The 19,255-nt window shown below is 44.8% G+C and overlaps 1 protein-coding gene and 2 pseudogenes across 1 annotated transcript in view; 2 read left to right on the forward strand and 1 right to left on the reverse strand.

The window, feature by feature from the left end:
• Nucleotides 1-2,792: 2,792 nt before the first annotated feature.
• Nucleotides 2,793-2,903, forward strand: LOC120364201 (small nucleolar RNA U13; annotated as a pseudogene).
• A 12,146-nt stretch (nucleotides 2,904-15,049) lies between these two features.
• LOC101045361 (ribosome biogenesis protein NSA2 homolog) lies at nucleotides 15,050-16,264 on the reverse strand (annotated as a pseudogene).
• FAM81A (family with sequence similarity 81 member A) overlaps nucleotides 15,762-19,255 on the forward strand; it is a 135,006-nt gene continuing 131,512 nt past the window's right edge. Inside the window, exon 1 of the mRNA XM_074393846.1 lies at nucleotides 15,762-15,825. The gene's annotated coding sequence lies outside the window, so the exon portion shown is untranslated. The remainder of the gene's footprint in view (nucleotides 15,826-19,255) is intronic.

The following is a 19,255-nucleotide window of genomic DNA, read 5'->3' on the forward strand; positions in this document are numbered from 1 at the left end:
ACCACTGCACTCCAGCCTGGGTAACAAGAGCGAAACTCCGTCTCAAAAAAAAACAAAAAACAAAAAACAAAAATTAGCTGGACATGGTGGCATGTGCCCGTAATCCCAGCTATTTAGGAGGCTGACGCAGGAGAATTGCTTGAACCCAGGAGGCGGAGGTTGCGGTGAGCCAATATTGCGCCATTGCACACTCCAGCCTGGGTAACAAGAGCGAAACTCCGTCTCAAAAAAAATAAAAAAAATAAATAAAAATAAATACAGAAATTAGCTGGACATGGTGGCACGTGCCCGTAATCCCAGCTACTTAGGAGGCTGAGGCAGGAGAATTGCTTGAACCCAGGAGGCGGAGGTTGCGGTGAGCCAAGATCGCGCCATTGCACTCCAGCCTGGGTAACAAGAGCGAAACTCCGTCTCAAAAAAAACAAAACAAAACAAAAAAAAAAAACAAACAAAAATTAGCTGGACAAGGTGGCATGTGCCCATAATCCAGCTACTTGGGAAGCTGAGGCAAGAGAATCGCTTGAGCCAGGGAGTTGGAGGTTGCACTGAGCCGAGAAAAAAAAACAAAAAACAACAACAACAAAAAAAACCCAAAAGACAGGGCCTCGCTATTTTGCCCAGGCTGGCCTTGAACTCCCGGGCTCAAGTAATCTGTCCACTTCCGCCTCCCAAAGTGCTGGGATTGCAGGCATGAGCCACCATGCCCAGTGATTCAGCTTGATTCTTAAACTCTTTACCCTTAACTTGATTTTTGTCCTCTTTAACTTTAGTCAGAAGTGGGACTAGCAGGACTAAAAGACTCACGTATAAAAATCTGTTTAAGTCTTCAGGTCAATAGCATGTGCCTTAGTTATATTTCTCACTTTTACATCTCTGATTTGAATTGCACTATCCCTTCTGGCTGAGCACGGATCCTCAGAAAAGCAGTTGAATATTAAAGAGTAGGTAATTCCTGATGACAGAATGAAGGAGTCAACCTTGTTTTTAGCAAATCTCATGGAGTTGCTCAGTAATTCTAAGATGACTCATCTTAGTGCTTTAAGATCATATTAACTCCGCTGCTTTGAAAACAGGCCTTAAAGGAAGAGGACCCAATTATGTTAAAATCTCTCTTTTACTCTCGCGGACACGCACGCACACACGCATGGACTCACGCAGGCACGCACGCACTCACGCACACGCACGCACGCACCCACGCACGCAAGCACGCACTCACGCACACGCACGCACGCACACAGGCACGCACGCACGTACGCACCACAACTATCTATGCAGTGAGCAAGAGAAGCCTCGAAGCTTTGAGGGAAATATGACAGATGTTTACATGGTTATACTGGAAGGTAAGACTATAGATGGTTTTTCTTTTTGCTTTTAACGTTCTCCGCATTGCTCATTTTTAAAAAAATATGACGCCTGAGCACAATGCCTCACCTCTGTAATCCCAGCATTATGGGAGGCCGTGGCAGGTGGATCATCTGAGTTCAGGAGTTCGAGACCAGCCTGACCAACATGGAGAAACATCGTCTCTACTAAAAATACAAAAACTAGCCAGGTGTGGTGGCACATGCCTATAATCCCAGCTACTCAGGAGGTTGAGGCAGGAGAATTGTTTGAACTCGGGAGGCAGAGGTTGCAGTGAGCTCAGATCACACCATTGCACTCTAGCCAGGGTGGCAGAGCAAGACTATGTCTCAAAAAAAAAAAAAAAAAAAAAAAAAAAGGCAAGGTCTTGCTGTGTTGCCCAGGCTGGTCCTGAACTTCTGGGCTCAAGTCATCCTCCCACCTCGGCCTCCCAAAGTGCTAGGATTACAGGCATGAGCTACCTTGCCTGCCCTACTTCAAACTTTGTTAAATAAACACAAACTCCTTTTATTGTAAAAACAGAGAACAAAAACAACGAAAGCAGATATCTAAAAACAGACTTTTGTAGAGGAAGACCAGGCATGCAGCTCGTGTCTCTCCTAGTTCATCTTCCAGAAAGGCTTGAGTGAGCCTGTTGCTGCTGCCTGTGTTTCATTTTCAGATACTTAGGCACCTACTTTGAAGCCTTTGTATGGTCAGCTCTGGAGAAAGAGAAATGGATGCCCAACATTCCATTTAATAAGTTAGCCTGAATGCACATGAGCCCTTCTGCAGCTCCTGTTGTCACTCCAAGATCAGCTTTGGGCCAGGCTCAGCATTTGCTTCCATCCCCTGGCCACCCTCTTCCAAAACAAGTGAACAAATTCAACTCCATCAGCCATCCTGAGTACTGCAGCATTTACTGACTTTTCTTTGGGAAAGTGAGACAAGCTACTCATAACATATGGTACAATTTCCCTAAGGATACCTGCAAACACTTTTTTTTTTTTCTCTTTTTGAGATGGAGTCTTGTTCTGTTGCCCAGGCTGGAGTGTAGTGGGATGATCTCGACTCACTGCAGTCTCTGCCTCCTGGGTTCAAGCGATTCACCTGCCTCAGCCTCCTGAGTAGCTGGGACTACAGGTGTCTGCCACCACGCCCAGCTAATTTTTGTATTTTTAGTAGAGACGGGGTTTTACCATGTTGGCCAGGATGACCTCCCTTTCTTGACCCCATGATCCGCCCACCTCAGCCTCCCAAAGTGCTGGGATTACAGACATGAGCCACCGCACTCGTCCACCTGCAAACACTTCTGCATGTCCCTCCAAGTCTCTCTTAGTGGCTGCTGCATGCCCTTCTTCTTCCCCAAAGTGTCTCAAGTGGCCCCTTGAGCCTGACATTGTTCTCTTTTACCTTCACTGGCACATGCCACTCTTTAAAAAGAGTCAGTGATCCTTTTGTAGTTAGTTCATAAGTGTGATGATTGTGGTTTCATGCTCATGCGTGAGACATGGGTGGGCCTCCCTCAAACCTTATTATGATGGCCTAGGAACCATCTGACATGGAAAAAATGAAAGAAAGTTGGATTGTCAGCCAAATTTCAACCACTTCATTTTTTTTTTTTTTTTTTCGAGATCGAGTCTCGCTCTGTTGCCCAGACTGGAGTGCAGTGGCGCCATCTCAGCTCGCTGGAGTGATCCTCCCACCTCGGCCTTCCAAGCAGCTGTAACTACAGGCACATGCCACAATACCTGGCTAATTTTTTTGTATTTTTAGTAGAGATGGGGTTTTGCCATGTCGTTCAGGCTGGTCTCAAACTCCTGACCTCAGGTGATCTATCCACCTCAGCTTCCCAAAGTGCTGGGATTACAGGTATGAGCCACCATGCCTGGCCCAACCACCTCATCTTTTTCAGGCAAGACTTCAAGGCCCATAGTTCAGTTGTATTAAGTTTTTAAAATTTTTAAAATTTTTTTCTAGAGATGGGTTTTACCATGTTGGCCAAAATGGTCTCGATCTCCTGACCTCGTGATCCACCCATCTCAGCCTCCCAAAGTGCTGGGATTACAGGTGTGAGCCACCATACTTGGCTAACTGCATTAAGCTTAATGGTCCCTGAAAGGTGGACAAAAGTCTTATATTTGATTTAATGCCCTCAGTACAGACCAGACAACTACTATAGGGTTCGTGCAAAAAACATGGTCATAGGATGTGCCCACTGATCTGACCACTCTTTTGGGCCAAAATAGGGTAGAGTGGGACAGATGTGAGGTGATACAGCATGCAGTTTCAGCTGGGTCATGCTCTAAGCCATTTGAGCTGCAAAGGTTCCTCTCCTAGAAGATTGTGGGTAGGTCATGGGGTACTGTAGGCCTTCACAAGAATGCAAAGCGAGGCCTAAACACCACATGTCTAAATATTTTAAAGTTATAAGTAAAGCTCACAAATCATTCAACGCAATATGTTCTGTCCTCCTACCTTGACAAAAATACCTTTAGAACAACCTGGAAGTGCAAGTTGGAATTTTAAATTTTTGGATGTCTTAGAATCTCCTGCTGGACCATGGCGGCATGGGAAGAGCCAGCCCCCAGCTTTGGCCCTCATCCTGCATCCTTTTTTCTTCCCACTCCTCACTCCAGCCCTTCTTGCATCAGCATAGAACCCTTGCATTCCCATATGGACTTCTCAGCCCGTAAGTCCAGCTTCCTCGTAACACTCTTTGTTGATCCCTTAAGGTTGGGGTGTGCATACCAGCGTCTGGGTCACCCTGAGAAGGATTGATCTTAAAAAAGTCTGCACTGGGTTTGGAGATAAGCTTGGGGATATTTGGGCAGAGATTCTGGAGTCCCATGCATTATCCAAAAAAGGGAGGAGAATCTCAAACCATCTATTTCTAATTTGTGATCTTTAAAGGCTCTCTCTGAGATGATATGAGGAAATTCCAGGTTCAGGGACTCAAATTGTCTACTACAATTTGAGGAAATTCCAGGTTCCAATTCCAGTGGAAATCTTATTGGAGAGGGAGCTATTTATTGATTTTCAGTGCCGCCAGAAGGTAGAGGGATGGATTTCATAACTTCTAGAGGGCACTTGTTCCACCTCCTCCTCTGCTAGACGGGGTCTTCGGGAGGAGCTTAGTAGCTTATGGTCCCTTCACTCTTCGTGCCCTTTGGCCAGCTCCTGACATGAAGCAAAGGCCTCTATGTTTCTTGAAGCTTTCTGCCCTCTCAGGTATGAGGACTCAGTGAGAGGATCTTTAAAGGCAGAGCATGTTTGCAGCCATCTTCAGTTTATCTGAATAGGTCAAAAATACCCCAGGCTGGAAGGCAGGGTATGAATAAAGGAGGACCAAAGGCTTGGAGAAGAGCCATGGTGCATTCTATCTCTGCATTCATGGTTCAGGTGCTGTCAGTCATTCTGAGAGGCAGGCGGAACAACTGTGTCACTCAAAGCCTTCTGGCCCCTCTCAGATAGTGTAGGCCCATCCAGGAGTTCTGTAGGCCATGAGTTCAGAGTGGGAAGGGATGTGGGAGGGGCATAGGAGCTGGGCATGATACCTTGTGGTGAGATGTGGTGCTGCAGTCTCTTCTATTTCCTGACTCAGGCTGGGAGGGAGATAAGTATGCACCCAAACCAGGGAAGATATGAAGCCTCCCCTACCCAACCTCATAGACCAGTATCTAAAACTCTGCAATGAAGGCTGACTCTGTATTATCTCAGTCAGTAATGGCATAAAGATTGTAAATGAAAATTCCGGAGAGGGAAACACACACACGCACACGCACATGCACACACACACATACACACACACTGCCTTACCTTAATACCTCCTCTACCGAAAAAAAAGGTTTTAGGATAGGACAGTGAGTGAGATGTCACAGAGAGTTCATAACCTGATCTTTCTCTGAAGTCTGCTCTTGTTACCAGGAACCACAGTTAGGTTTTGAAATAAAGGTCATTCATTTGATAGTTCGCTCTGCTGCCTGCATTTTCATTTCAAAAGCAAAGCCACTAAGAAATGCCATTGGAGTTTGGAAGGATAAATGATGTAACATCTGAATGTTATGAGTTGAACAAAATGGAGCCCAGGAGGCCTGATTTGTGTTGGGTTCTCATAATATCATCCTTAGGGAGCTGTAGTTCACCCTATTCCTTAGACTGTGGAGACTGCGTAGTCTTTCCACTTGTGAGAGAAGGGGCGTTGTAGGGCTAAGGAAGGTGTAAGGGGATGGCAGGGGGTGGGGGACAATGAGCAGTGCTCTGTTGATGGTACCAGGAAACAATAATGAAGTTATTATTATTGTTAATAATAATTAACAATAATAATAACTTGAGGAAGTTAACCCAGGGCCTTCTTACTAGAACCTAACCTCCAGGATTCATTTTGCTTCTATAATCCTTAGACCCAACATGACTCATGGGAGAAGATGCCCTTGATAACTGCCTCCCTGAAAAGTTAAGCCTGCACTCTGTAATATCGCTCTCTCGGTTGGGCGTGGTGGCTCACGCCTGTAATCCAAGCACTTTGGAGGCCAAGGCGGGCGAATCACCTGAGGTCGGGAGTTCATGACCAGCCTGACCAACATGGTGAAACCCAGTCTTTAAAAAAAGAGAAAAAAGAAAAAGAAAAAAAAAAAGAAAAAAAAAAACACAAAAAACAAAACAAAACAAAACAAAAATCTCTCTCTCTGAGAAGCCCTTGACATTGGATATTGTAAATCACACAAAATCACAAAACAAGAGTCAGTCCTAGCTTGAGTTTACAAGAAGATAAAAATTGGCATCCATGTATGATGGCCAGATAAAATAGTGCACACCTGTATTTTTATTGCTAAATTTGGCAACCCCACATCCATGTCCCGAAATCTTCGATCCTGTCTGATTTCTTTAGTAATGAAAGCCACTTAATGTGTGGGACTGTAAACTCAAGGACACCTGAGGTCTTAGGGAGATGTCTGATGAGACCACACAAAAAAATGAAAATTAAAAACTCTCATAAAAACTTGAGAGTCGGCCAGGCGTGGTGGCTCATGCCTGTAATCCCAGCACTTTGGGAGGCAGAGGCGGGTGGAGGTCGGCAGTTTGAGACCAGCCTGACCAAATGGAGAAACCTTGTCTTTACTAAAAATACAAAAATTAGCCAGGCATGGTGGCACATGCCTGCAATCCCAGTTACTCGGGAGGCTGAGGCAGGAGAATCACTTGAACCCAGGAGGCAGAGCTTGCAGTGAGCTGAGATCACACCGTTACACTACAGCCTAGGCAATAAGAGTGAAATTCTATCTCAAAAAAACCAAAAAACAAAAAACCTTGAGAGTCTCTTCCATTGAGTAAACTTTTCTCATCAAGGAGACTTTGGAGTCTTCCTCCTTTGGTATTCTTTCTTCCAAAATACTTCTTTTGACTACTAATCAATAAAGGAAAGCCATTGAAACCAATAGGAAATAGCACCCCCTCAATGAGGACCTACTATTTGCCAGAACATGGCGGCATGTTAGATGCTTTATGTGCCTCATTTTATTTCATCCTCACTACATTATTGATGATGATTTTTTTTTCTTTAATGTAAAGATGAGGAATCCAAGTTTTAGAAATGCTACACGACTTGCCCCAGGTCACAAACCTGGTAAGTAGAAGAGCCAGGATGATAGTGATAATAATGGTGGTGATGGCTGGGCACATGGTGGCTCACGCCTGTAATCCCAGCACTTTGAGAGGCCAAGGCAGGTGGATCACCTGGGGTTGGGAGTTCAAGACCAGCCTGACCAACATGGAGAAACCCTGTCTCTGTGAAAAATACAAAATTAGCCAGGTGTGATGGTACATGCCTGTAATCCCAGCTCCTTGGGAGATTGAGGCAGGAGAATTGCTTGAGGCAGGAGGATTGCTTGAGCTCGGGAGGCGGGGATTGGGGTGAGCCGAGATTGTGCCAATGTACTCTAGCCTGGGCAACAAAAGTGAAACTCCATCTCAAAAAAAAAAAATGGTGATGATGATGAACACAGCTCACATTGGTTGAGAATACATTACGAGTCAACCCCTGTGCTGAGCGAGCTACATGCATTAACTCATTCAGTTACCGCCAACTGCCTTTTTGGACTGGTACTCTCATTAACTCCATTTTAAAGAAGAGGAAACAGAGTCGTTCTTGGTCTGCTGACTCCCAACCACAGACTCTACTATTAGCCATACTCCTTGGATTGTACCTCTCCACCCACTGGGTCCTGACGTCCTACACCCACCCCTCTTATTGCAGGTTGCTGAAGCTGTCTGTAGACTAAGCTGCTTTCTAAAACGCTAACTTCGCAATGGGCTGATTGGCTCTTGGGAGGTAGTGCATGGTAAAGCCTCGACAGGCAGATGTCAGGTTGACCAAGGTCCTTATCGTAAATGTTAAAAATTTAGTGTTTCAGGCCTTGAAAATAACTCTGACAAGTTTTATGCAAATTACTCCTAAGAGATGACACATAGCCAATAAAACAGCCTCAACAAAAACTACCTCAATCTTACCTCTAGGAAGTTCTTGGCTTTTGCTCACCACCAACTTGGAGAAGCTTCCAACTAGTAAGAGGTGAGTGAAACTTCATACTAATACAGAAAGTCTGATTTCTTTCTTTCCTTTTTTTGTTGTGGGCTCACTCAAAAATGCAGAAATGGCTGGATGGTTGATGCCTTATCTTATTTTTTTTTTTTTCTTTTTTCTTTTTTTTTTTTTTTGAGACGGAGTTTCGCTCTTGTTACCCAGGCTGGAGCGCAATGGCACGATCTCGGCTCACCGCAACCTCCGCCTCCTGGGTTCAGGCAATTCTCCTGTCTCAGCCTCCTGAGTAGCTGGGATTACAGGCATGCACCACCATACCCAGCTAACTGCTTGTATTTTTAGTAGAGACGGGGTTTCACCATGTTGGCCAGGATGGTCTCGATCTCTTGACCTCATGATCCACCCGCCTCGGCCTCCCAAAGTGCTGGGATTACAGGCTTGAGCCACCGTGCTGGGCTTTTTATTTTTATTTTTAGAGATAAGATCTCTCTCTGTTGCCGAGGCTGGTGTGTACTGGTGCAATCTCGGCTCATTGCAGCTTCCGGCTCCTGAGTTCAAGTGATTTTTGTGCCTCAGCCTCCAGAGTAGCTGGGGTTACAGGCATGTGCCACCGTGCCTGGATAATTTTTGTATTTTTAGTAGAGATGGGGTTTGCTTTATTGGCCAGGCTGGTCTTGAACTACTGACCTCAGGTGATCCACCCACCTTGGCCTCACAAAGTGCTGGGATTACAGGCGTGAGCCACCACACCTGGCCTGTTTATCTTATTTTGTATTTTTATTTTTAGAGATGATTTCTCACTCTGTTGCCCAGGCAGTGGAGTGCATTGGCTCAATAATAGTTCCCTGAAGCCTCCTGACTCAAGCTCTCCTCTTACCTCAGCTGCCCAAGTAGCTGGGACTACAGTTGTACGTCATTGTGACTGGCTAATTTTTAACTTATTTTTACAGACAGGGTCTTCTTTCTATGTTGCCCAGGCTACTCAAACTCCTGGGCTCAAGTGATCCAACCCCTCTCAGCCTCCCAAAGCTCTAGGATTACAGGCATGATCCGCTGTGACCAGCGTGGTTTCTTTCTAATGGTGCTGATGACACAGATTCTTTTTGGTTGACGCCCTCGTCACCAGCCCCTGCACAGCTCCCAAGCAAGTACAAGGTTGGAGAGACAAATGGTGGAAAGAAGACAAAACTTCTACCCTCCCTCTTTCTCCTTGCTACCATGTGCAATATAATTTTCCCCAAACCAAAAGATAGGGAATAAAACTTGCTCCAAACATCTCAAAAACCTCTCATCTCTTTCTGACTTTTCCTGGTTACATTTCTTTCACTCATTCTTGTCTCTGTCTTCAAGAGATGATTCTGCTGGGCCTGGGAGTGTCTCGGGGACTCACTGCCCAGGGTCTCTCCTTCTGCTTCCGGAGTGAGTGCATCAGAGGGCAGTAGGGAGAAGGCCGAGCAATCTGTCCACCTCAGGCTTCCAAAGTGCTGGGATTATGGGCATGAGCCGCAGTGCCCAGGCTGGACTTTCACTGGCTTAAGCCAGCAGAGGCTGTAATAATAGCTCTTCTTGAAAGAAGAATGTTCAACACTCGAAATGACCAGCTAATTTGCCATGTAATATTCAATCTTATTCTTTTCCAGCTCCAAAACCACAATCACATGCCACAGCTTAGAACAAGAAAGAATCTTTTGCTTAGGGCTACTGCCAAGGAACTCCACAAAGTAGCCTCACTCCCTGGAGTATATCTACAAGGGATTATGCAAGTGTACCCTGTAGTGCAGGAATCAGATCATTCAACTGGTCAATATTTATTCACGTACAGTCATCAGAGAAGTAATGTAAAATAAATGAGAGTCTAAGTAATAATACTGCAGGAGCCCAAATAAAATGACTTCTCTCCTTTAATCCGTATGAAACTTTCTTTCTCCCCTGCCACTGATTGTGTATACATTACTCTGGTTAACAACCTTCTACCCAGCAGGCTCCAGGAATCACAGGACAGATGTGTCAGTGATCTCCTTTTCGCATAGACTCTGGACTGGGATTCTTTCCACTGTAGGCTCCTTCCTTCCTTCCTTCCTTCCTTCCTTCCTTCCTTCCTTCCTTCCTTCCTTCCTTCCTTCCTTCCCTCCCTCCCTCCCTCCCTCTCTCCCTCTCTCTCTTTCTCCCTCTCTTTCTCTCTCCCCCTCCCCACTCCCTCCCCTTCCTCATCCTCCTCCTCATCCTCCTCCCCCTCCATCTCCTTCTCCTTTTTCTCCTTCTCTTCTCTTCCCGCCTCCTCCTCCTCCCTCCTCCTCCTCCTCCTCTTCCTTTCATCTCCCTCCTCCTCCTTCTTCTTTTTCTTCTTTTCCTTTTTCAGACAGGGTCTAACTCTGTTGCCCAGGCTGCAGTACAATGTGCAATCACAGCTCACTGCTGCATCAAACTCTCTGGGCTTAGGCAATCCTCCCACCTCAGCTTCCCAGGTAGCTGGGACTATGGTTACTCACTACCATGCCAGGCTAATTTTTGTAGAAACAGGGTTTCCCATGTTTCCCAGGCTGTTCTTCAAATCCTGGGTTTAAGTGATCCTCCCACTTCACCCTCCCAAAGTGCTGAGATTACAGGCATGAGCCACCATGCCCAGCTCCATGTGGCCTTCTGAGGGAAGGATTATATTTATAGGAGAGAAGAATTGTACTTAAAGGAGGATCCCAGCAAGAACTCTTTGCATTCAAGGTGCTTCTCATAATTTCAGTTAACACTAAACATTTTGGGGGTGCTTATTATGTTCCAGACACTATGGTATGTACTAGGAATACAATGTGATTTTTTAAAAATGGAGTCCCTCTTTAGGGAGTTAAAGGCCACAGCATGATAATAGCTAAAACCTATTGATAGCAGCTGTGTGCTTTGTATACACTACCTCGTTTAATCTTCAGTTCCCGGAGGGTGCAGTGGCTTATACCTGTAATCCCAGCACTTTGGGAGGCTGAGGCAGGAGGATAATTTGAAGTCAGGAGTTTAAAGCCAACAGGCCAGTGAAAGTTTAAAAATCCAGCACAACTGGAACCTCAACCCTATAAGATTATCAGATTTGTCCAGACATTTGGACAGTATTATATTGATAATATCTGCATCAAAAAAATTTTTTTTGACTTTTAGGATCTTGTCCAGGTTATGTACTTCTTTCTCTAGCTATTATTATTTTGGCTCATACTTGAAGACTGTGAACTACAGATGAGTCAATTAAGGCAGAAACACTGGGTATAAAAGTATAAAATACCATGATATGCCGTATTTGACCTCGGAAAGGTTCTGGGGGAAAATAAGGTAAATTAAGGAGCGTAGATTCATTGGCAGAGTCTGTTAAAGGGTGTATGACCGACCTCACTAATGGTGCAGGGAGTGAGCTACTCCACCAGATGTACTTACTCCCCTGATCCTACTGAAATTCATTCTGACCATCTGCTTCTGCAGCTAATGATGGAGACACAAATGTTGGACTATCAGGATTTTCCAGATAGCTTTCAATATTCCAAATGTCAAACCATCAGAGTCTGAAAAATTACTTTTGGTTTTCCAAACACTACAACATAGGACATTGACTAGGAGACGCCAGTTTTAAGACATTTGTTATACGTGCTTTTTTCGCCGTCTTGTTTTCTGTGGGTTTGTTGGTTGAATAACTGACTGTTTTGTCCAAGAGACAGAAATTGCAGTGGAGGAGAAATGGGCACAATCCTAACCACAGTATCACTTAGTGACTATCAAGCCTGAGACCAGAAAGCAACATTTGCAGTGGTTCCACAGCATTGCCTTTGTATAACTGGCTTTCTGGTTCCTTACTGAACACTTACAGATAGGAGTTATCTTAGATAAGGACATCTTTAGAGCTATCTGCATAAGAAGAAGAGTGTAAACTCTGGTAGGACAGACTTTTTTCACTCAGGTAAGTAACTGGTAATGCAGAGTGTAAGTGTTTTCATAGGAATAAACGCATAGGAGAGACGCTGTGTAAATTCGGACTAGGTTTTGCTGCATGTAAGGAAAATATCAGTGCCTTACACAGGATGGGAGTTTATTTCTCTTTCACACAAGCAAAAGCAAGAGGTAGACAGTGCAAAATATCTATAGCTCCATAAAGTCATTAGAATAAATCCAGGCCAGGCACGGTGGCTCATGTCTGTAATCTCAACACTTAGGGAGTCTGAGATGGGTGGATCGCTTGGGGCCAGGAGTTCGAGACCAGCCTGGCCAACATGGTGAAATCCCATCTCTACAAGAAAAATACATATATTATTATTATTATTATTATTATTATTATTATTAGGGCATGGTGGCTCCAGGAAGGGTGCCTGTAGTCCCAGCTACTCAGGAGGCTGACGCATGAGAATCACTTGAACCTGGGAGGCAGAGGTTGCAGTGAGTCAAAATCATGCCCCCGACTCAAGCCTGGGCAACAGAGCGAGACTCTGTCTCAGAAAAAAAAAAAAAAAGGAAATAAATCCAATCTCTTCCTAGTGCAAAGCTTCACCATCCCTTGGGTGTGGTCTCTGTCTTCCTAGTCCAAGCTGGTGATTAAAGAATCAGCCAGCATTTTCAAATAAAGGAAGGGGAAGAAAGGCATGTCTTTTCGCTAAAAAATCATGTCCCAGAAGCTGCAAACATATCCACTTTAATATTATTAGCCAGAGCTTAGCCCAGTGGTCTCATCCAGCTGCAAAAGACATTGGAAAATGTAGACTTTATCTCAAGCACTTTATGCTTAGCCAAATATTAAGGGTTCTTGAACCAAGAAAAAAAAGACAAGAGAATGGATATAGGGTAGACGATTGGCAGTCTCTGCCATAAACATTGAACCCGGCTATGAGACATCGGAAAAGGCCTTGAGAAAGGGGTGGTATCTGAGCACTGAGTAAAATATGCTCAGGAACCCACACAGTTGAAAGGGATGTAGGAGAGGAGGAAGGGCAGAGTGTCTCTGGGGAGCAGGCAGCACAAATGAGGCCATAAGAGAGAAGAAGTGTGCCATGATGGGGGAACTGAAAGTTGCTTCTCTATCTGGATTGAAGACAGGAGGCAGGAGAAATCACTCCCTATGCGAGACTGCGGCCAGTTCTCGTTCTACAGTAATGTTCGCAGAGGTCTGGCTCTCCTCCTTACCGCCTGCTGCAGCTGATTCTCTAAGTTTAGAGTGAGTGGCCGGCCATTCCCTCCAGGGCAGGAGGGCAAAGGGTGGAGAGTAAGCCATCGCCTTGTTAAGAAGGCCCCCTACTTATTTATCAGAGCACATTTGAGTTTCTCGTTCTTCAGCTAGACCAAAAAACAAAGTATCTTCCAGTGAGCATCTTTCAGAGAGGCTCCAGGGAGGGTGGGGGGTAAATGCAGAGCCCCCATCTGAGTCTGTCTTCTGCTCCTCCACACCTAGGAGCTAACTTGCTGCCATTTTTATCATAACTGTTAACAGGTGAGGGATTTGTGAACTGGGAAACAGGCCAGAGGTCACACGGAGATTGCAAAGGCACTTCCAAATAGCTTGTCTGAGACTGACTTGTGCTCTTGCCCCTCAATTCATTCCCTTTCCAGTGTTCTTGTCTGGGTGAATGCGTCTGCACATGTCCCAGTGCCAGAGCGGGAAAGCCAGGAGTTAGCCCAGGCATGGTGTCCCTCCCCGCTCACATCCAGCCACTCATGTGTCTAATAATTTTACCTCAACAGTTTGCACTTCCACCTGCTCCTCTTCATGTCCACACTGCCCCGCCCCCCACGCTAGTCAAAGCTACTATCACCTCTCCCAATCACAGCAGTGGTTGCAAGTCTGGTTGCCCTGCACCCGCTCAGAACCCCTACCCCATGAATCACACTGCAGCCAGTGTCATCATTTCCATTGTAAGGCTGATCATGATCCTACTTCACCTCTTAAAACCGTAGGGTGGGCCAGGCGCGGTGGCTCACGACTGTAATTCCAGTACTTTGGGAGGCTGAGGCATACAGATAATGAGGTCAAGAGATCAAGACCATCCCAGCCAACATGGTGAAACCCCTTATCTACTAAAAATACAAAAATTAGCTGGGCATGGTGGTGCGTGCCTGTAGTCCCAGCTACTAGAGAGGCTGAGGCAAAAGAATGGCTTGAACCCAGGATGTAGTGAGCTGAGGTCGTGCCACTGTACTCCAGTCTGGCAACAGGGAGAGACTCCGTCTCAAAAAAAAAAAAAAAAAAAAAAAAAAAAAAAAAAAAAAAGGCCAGGCACAGTGGTTCACCCCTGTAATTCCAATCTCAAGGTGGGTGGATCACAAGGTGAGGAGCTCAAGATCAGCCTGGCCAAGATGGTGAAACCCCCTCTCTACTAAAAATACAAAGATTAGTCAGGCAGGGTGGCAGGCACCTGTAATCCCAGCTACTCAGGAGGCTGAGGCAGAGAGTTTCTTGTACCCCGGAGACAGAGGGTGCAGTGAGCCTGCATTGTGCCACTGCACTCCAGCCTGGGTGACAAAGCAAGACTCCATCTCAACAAAACAAAACCCTAGGGTGGCTAACTGCAGTCTACACAGCTCTAAATACTCAGGTCTTCCCCTCTCCTGCTTCATTCCCCTGCTCCCTTCACTCCAGCCACCTTGGCTGACTTGCCAGTGGTCTGCCCTCGTTTTGGTCTTAGGGATGTCCCAAGCTGCAATGCTCTTTTCTTCTCCCAGTGAATCCCAGTTTCTTTCTGTTGTCAGTGCCAGTTGCTTTCTGGGGAAAATCTAAACTCTCAGTCTGCTAAAAATCCTTGCACATTCCCTTCATTTCTTTCCTTTAGTACACTTGTTGGTTTATAATTTTACATTCACTGGTTATTTCATTAGTATCTCTATTGATGCATTTTTAGTTGATGATCCTTCCAGCTAAAGAGCTACAAAGGTTTCAGACTAATTCTGGAAACATTTTCTCTTTGCATACTTAAAGGGAAAGTGATCTTTTCTAATATTTGCAGGCAGATAAGAGGAATGTTTGAAGTTAGAGTCCTAAAGGAGTATTATTTTTATAATGATTTTGTAATTTCCAAGTTAATGTTTACAATTTAATAAATCTCTCGATGATTGCAGACAAGTATGGCTGTTTGGTAGTATTCAGAAACATCACAGTAATGGCAGTTTTTTCAATTAGTGTGTAGTCCTCAATAATTATATGTGAAATTGCTGTCAAACCAGTAAAACTGCATTAATGCACCCATCGTTGTCAGGATTGTTAGTAACCTGGGCATATTTTCCCCAAATAACTTTGCCTTCTTGCATCACAAAGCCCAATTTGCTCACATTTTCCTCAGTGACAGTACCTTTGGTAATAACAACTTAAAGTTATATACAGTGGAGATGAGGGATTCTTCTTCTTCTCTTTTTTTTTGAGACAGAGTTTTGCTCTTGTTGCCCAGTCAGAAATGCAATGGTGCGATCTCAGCTCACAGCACCCTCCACCTCTTGAGTTTTAAGCAATTCTCCTGCCTCACCCTCCCCAGTAGCTGGAATTACAGGCATGTGCCACCAAGCCCGGCTAATACTGTATTTTTAGTAGAGACGGGATTTCTTTATGTTGGTCAGACTGGTCTCAAACTTCTGACCTCAGGTGATCCGCTGCATCAGCCTACCAAAGTGCTGGGATTACAGGCATGAGCCACCACGCTGGTGGGATTCTTCTTTACACCACCTATTGGTAGGCAAAAGGTGGCTTTAATTCAGGATGTGATACATGGGCTTTCTTGAAATGCAAGCCCGTTGCCCTGATGAATCTTTCATATTTAGGTGGTTTTCTTTTAAAGCCATCTCCAACCAACCAGACTTTTGTAACCATCCTCTTCCATGCCTTCTTCTTTCTCTTTCCTGTTTGAGTAACTTTTAATACTTTTGTTTCTGTTGAAGGTGGAGAACATCCAAGCCTGAAAGGGAAACACCAAGTGAATGAATTTGGTCAGCCGATCTAGGTGAGTGCAGCCACGCTGCAGAGGTAGAATCTGTAGGACTTGGCAAGTGGTGGAATGTCACAATTCACTACATTAGGCAGAGACACTTCCCATTTTACCGCTTTCTCTTTTACTTTCTGCTTAATCATATTGGAAAGTACTTTAGCTCGAGATTGTCTCTCTCTGTCCAGCAGATAGGCAGGTCCTGCTCCCTGTGGAGTCTTTTCATCATTCCTTTGTTTGGTGTTTCTCTTTTCATGCATTTTGATAGTCTTTTTGATTTGTATTTCCTCAGCAAGGCACTGTTTATGGTAAAGCTTAGCCTTCAGACCAGTCATTTTCGTTGCCTTCTTTGAACGTTCATGAGCCTCTCAACTTTCCTTCTTTCTCTTTTTTTGTGGTAATTCAAATGGTATCTATAGCATTTACAGTGTAATTCAATATATTCACTCTGTGGCATATTGATGGCCGCAGAGCCGCCAGAAGCAGCCCCTGGGGTGCGAAAACGCTCTCAATTTTTGGGTCTCAGAGACTCACCAGCCGACACCGCACAAGCTGTGACCAGCAAGTGGTTTTGTGTTAACTTTGCTATTGCTTTATACTACTGTAAAATAATAAACCCAGATTTCTCTCTTACATGTTACCGATCAGCCATGGATAGTCAGGAGGATGCCCTAGTTTTGGGGGACACTATCTTAATATTCCTTAACATCCCTTAAGTGTTTTGTACATCCAGAACATTTCTGCCTCCAACTCCAGCAAGGATCTGAGGGTCCAGGACCTTAGGAAAGCTGCTTGTAGACAGGTGGAGGGGAGGGGTAAGGACATGTGGGACAAGAAGGGTTGGCTTGCACTCTTCTGCCTCCCACATCCCTACTTTTAGGAACAAGCCTCATACCTATTATACTCACCATGATAGTCCCTTAAATGTGCTTGGCTTGGCTAGAAGGATATTTAAAATTATTATTATTATTTTATTTTTATTTTCATTTTGAGACAGGGTGTCACTCTGTCTTCCAGGCTGGAGTGCTGTGGCTTGATTTTGGCTCATTGCAACCTCAGCCTCCCGGGTTCAAGCGTTTCTCCTGCTTCAGCCTTCTGAGTAGCTGGGATTACAAGCATGTGCCAACAAGCCTGGCTAATTTTTTTCTTTTTCTTTTTTTTTTTGTATTTTTGTAGAGATGAGGTTTCACCATGTTAGCCTGGCTCGTGTCAAACTCCTAGCCTTAAGTGATTCACCTGCCTTGGCTTCCCAAAGTGCTGGGATTGTAGGTGTGAGCCACCACACCTGGCCTCTATCCTTTTAAAATGTGCTTTAGTAGCATTTCTAAATTGTGTTCATAGGGAGTCTTATATATATTCTTTGTCAGGTAAAATTTGAGTTATTGTGGTTGTTGTTACTACAGTGAACTGAGTCTTTTTTTTTTTTTTTTTTTTAATAAGATGGGGTTTCACCATGTTGGTCAGGCTGCTCTTGAACTCCCGACCTCAGGTGATCTGCCCACCTTGGCCTCCAAAGTGCTTGGATCACAGGTGTGAGCCACCATGCCCAGCCTTTTAAAAAAAATTAATTATTATTATTTTTTAATTTTTAAAAAATTTTTAAAAACTGAGCCTTAATTGTTACTGCATTTTCTTTTCTTCTCTTTTTTTTTAAGACGGAGTCTCGCCCTGTCACCCAGGCTAAGCAGTGGCACAATTTCAGCTTGCTGCAGCCTCTGCCTTCCAGGTTCAAGCGATTCTCTTGCCTCATCCTCCTGAGTAGCTGGGATTATAGGCATGAGCCCCCACGCCTGGCTAATTTTCATATTTTTAGTAAAGATGAGGTTTTACCATGTTGGTCACGCTGGTCTTGGACTCCTGACCTTGTGATCCACCTGCCTCAGCCTCCCAAAATGCTGGGTTTACAGTTGTGAGCCACCGTGCCTGGCCTGTTATTGCATTTTCTAGTGGGTTATTGCTGATATAGGGAAACATGACTGATTTATGTAGGTTCTGGGTCATTTAGTTCATGGGTCTATAATTTCTCTGCCTGAGCAACTGTTTTTACCTCATGCTCCATCAGAGGTCTCTGATAGGTTCAGGATATCCAGACAAATCCATTCATTTACCCATGTCTTCACTGAACATTTACTGAGAACTTCTATTATGAAGTGTGCTACCCTCTACCCCCACATTCATATGTTGAAGCCCTAATCCCCAATATGGCTGCATTTGGAGATCCAGCTATTAAAGAGGAAATTAAGGTTAAATGAGGTTGTAAGATTGGAGTCCTAATTAGATAGGACTACTGTTCTTAAAACAAGAGAGAGACGTCTGAGCTCCCCCAAGCCCCAAGCATAGACAGAGAAAAGGCCACGCAAGGACACAGTGAGAAGGTGGCTGTCTGCAAGCAGAGGAGAGGGGCTTCGCCAGAGCCTAATCCCACTGGCACCTTGGTATTGGACTTCCAGCCTCTAGAACTGTGAGAAAATACACTTGTGTTGTTGAAGACACCCTGACAGTGCGCTTTGTTAGGGCAGCTCGAGCAGATGCGTATAGCCTTTCGGTGGCCTAGTTCTTCCGGTTATCTTATGAAAGTGTATCTGTCCACAAAGCCTTACCTAGGGTCTTTTTTCAATTCAGGCAGTGGACATCTGGTTAGAGTTGAAGAGATGTTTTAAGAAAACAAAGAAACAGATTTAGCATTCATGGCACAAAGGGAGGTCATTGATTTCTTTTCTGTTAAAACATTTTAAATTGCAGTTTTCCTCCAAATCTTATTAAACATTTTTTTTTTTCAGTGTTTTCAAGACACAGTGTCAGAGAATTGATGGGGACCGAATTGTTTCTAAAAGCAAACCTCTGAAAACAAACCAACGCATTGATTCTTAGGGCAAAAAAGGAGAGGTAGACATATCCATGTACGAGGCCTAAATGGGAAAGAGAACCATCAAGAATAGAAAACGGGAGGAGAGATCCATTTCCTCATTCCGGCAATTCAGAGTCCATAGCCCATATTCCTTCCCACCTTAGACAAGGCCATGAGACTTTCTCTGGTAAAGGGGCTGCTTCAGTGTGGAATCCTGTAGTAGTTTGGTGAGAAAGTTCCTATACATTCTTTGATTTTTTTTAGAGACAGGGTCTCGCCCTGTTACCCAGGCTGAATCCAGTGGAGCAACCGTAGCTCACTGTACCCTCCAACTCCTGGGCTCAAGCAGCCCTCCCACCTCAGCCTCCTGACTGACACAACACGTACACACCTCTACACTCACCTCATTGGTGTAGTTTTTGTAGCGATGGTAGTTTTTGTCTCACTATGTTGCCCAGACTGACCTCCAACACCTGGCCTCAACTGGTCCTCCTACCTTGGCATCCCAAAGTGCTGGGATTGCAGGCATTAGGCACCAGGCCCAGCCCATATTCTTCAAAACAGCTGGAATAACCTCAGCCTTGCACCCTGTTCAAAACT

This window comes from Saimiri boliviensis, chromosome 2, assembly GCF_048565385.1.
Source record: "Saimiri boliviensis isolate mSaiBol1 chromosome 2, mSaiBol1.pri, whole genome shotgun sequence".
Lineage (NCBI taxonomy): Eukaryota > Metazoa > Chordata > Mammalia > Primates > Cebidae > Saimiri > Saimiri boliviensis.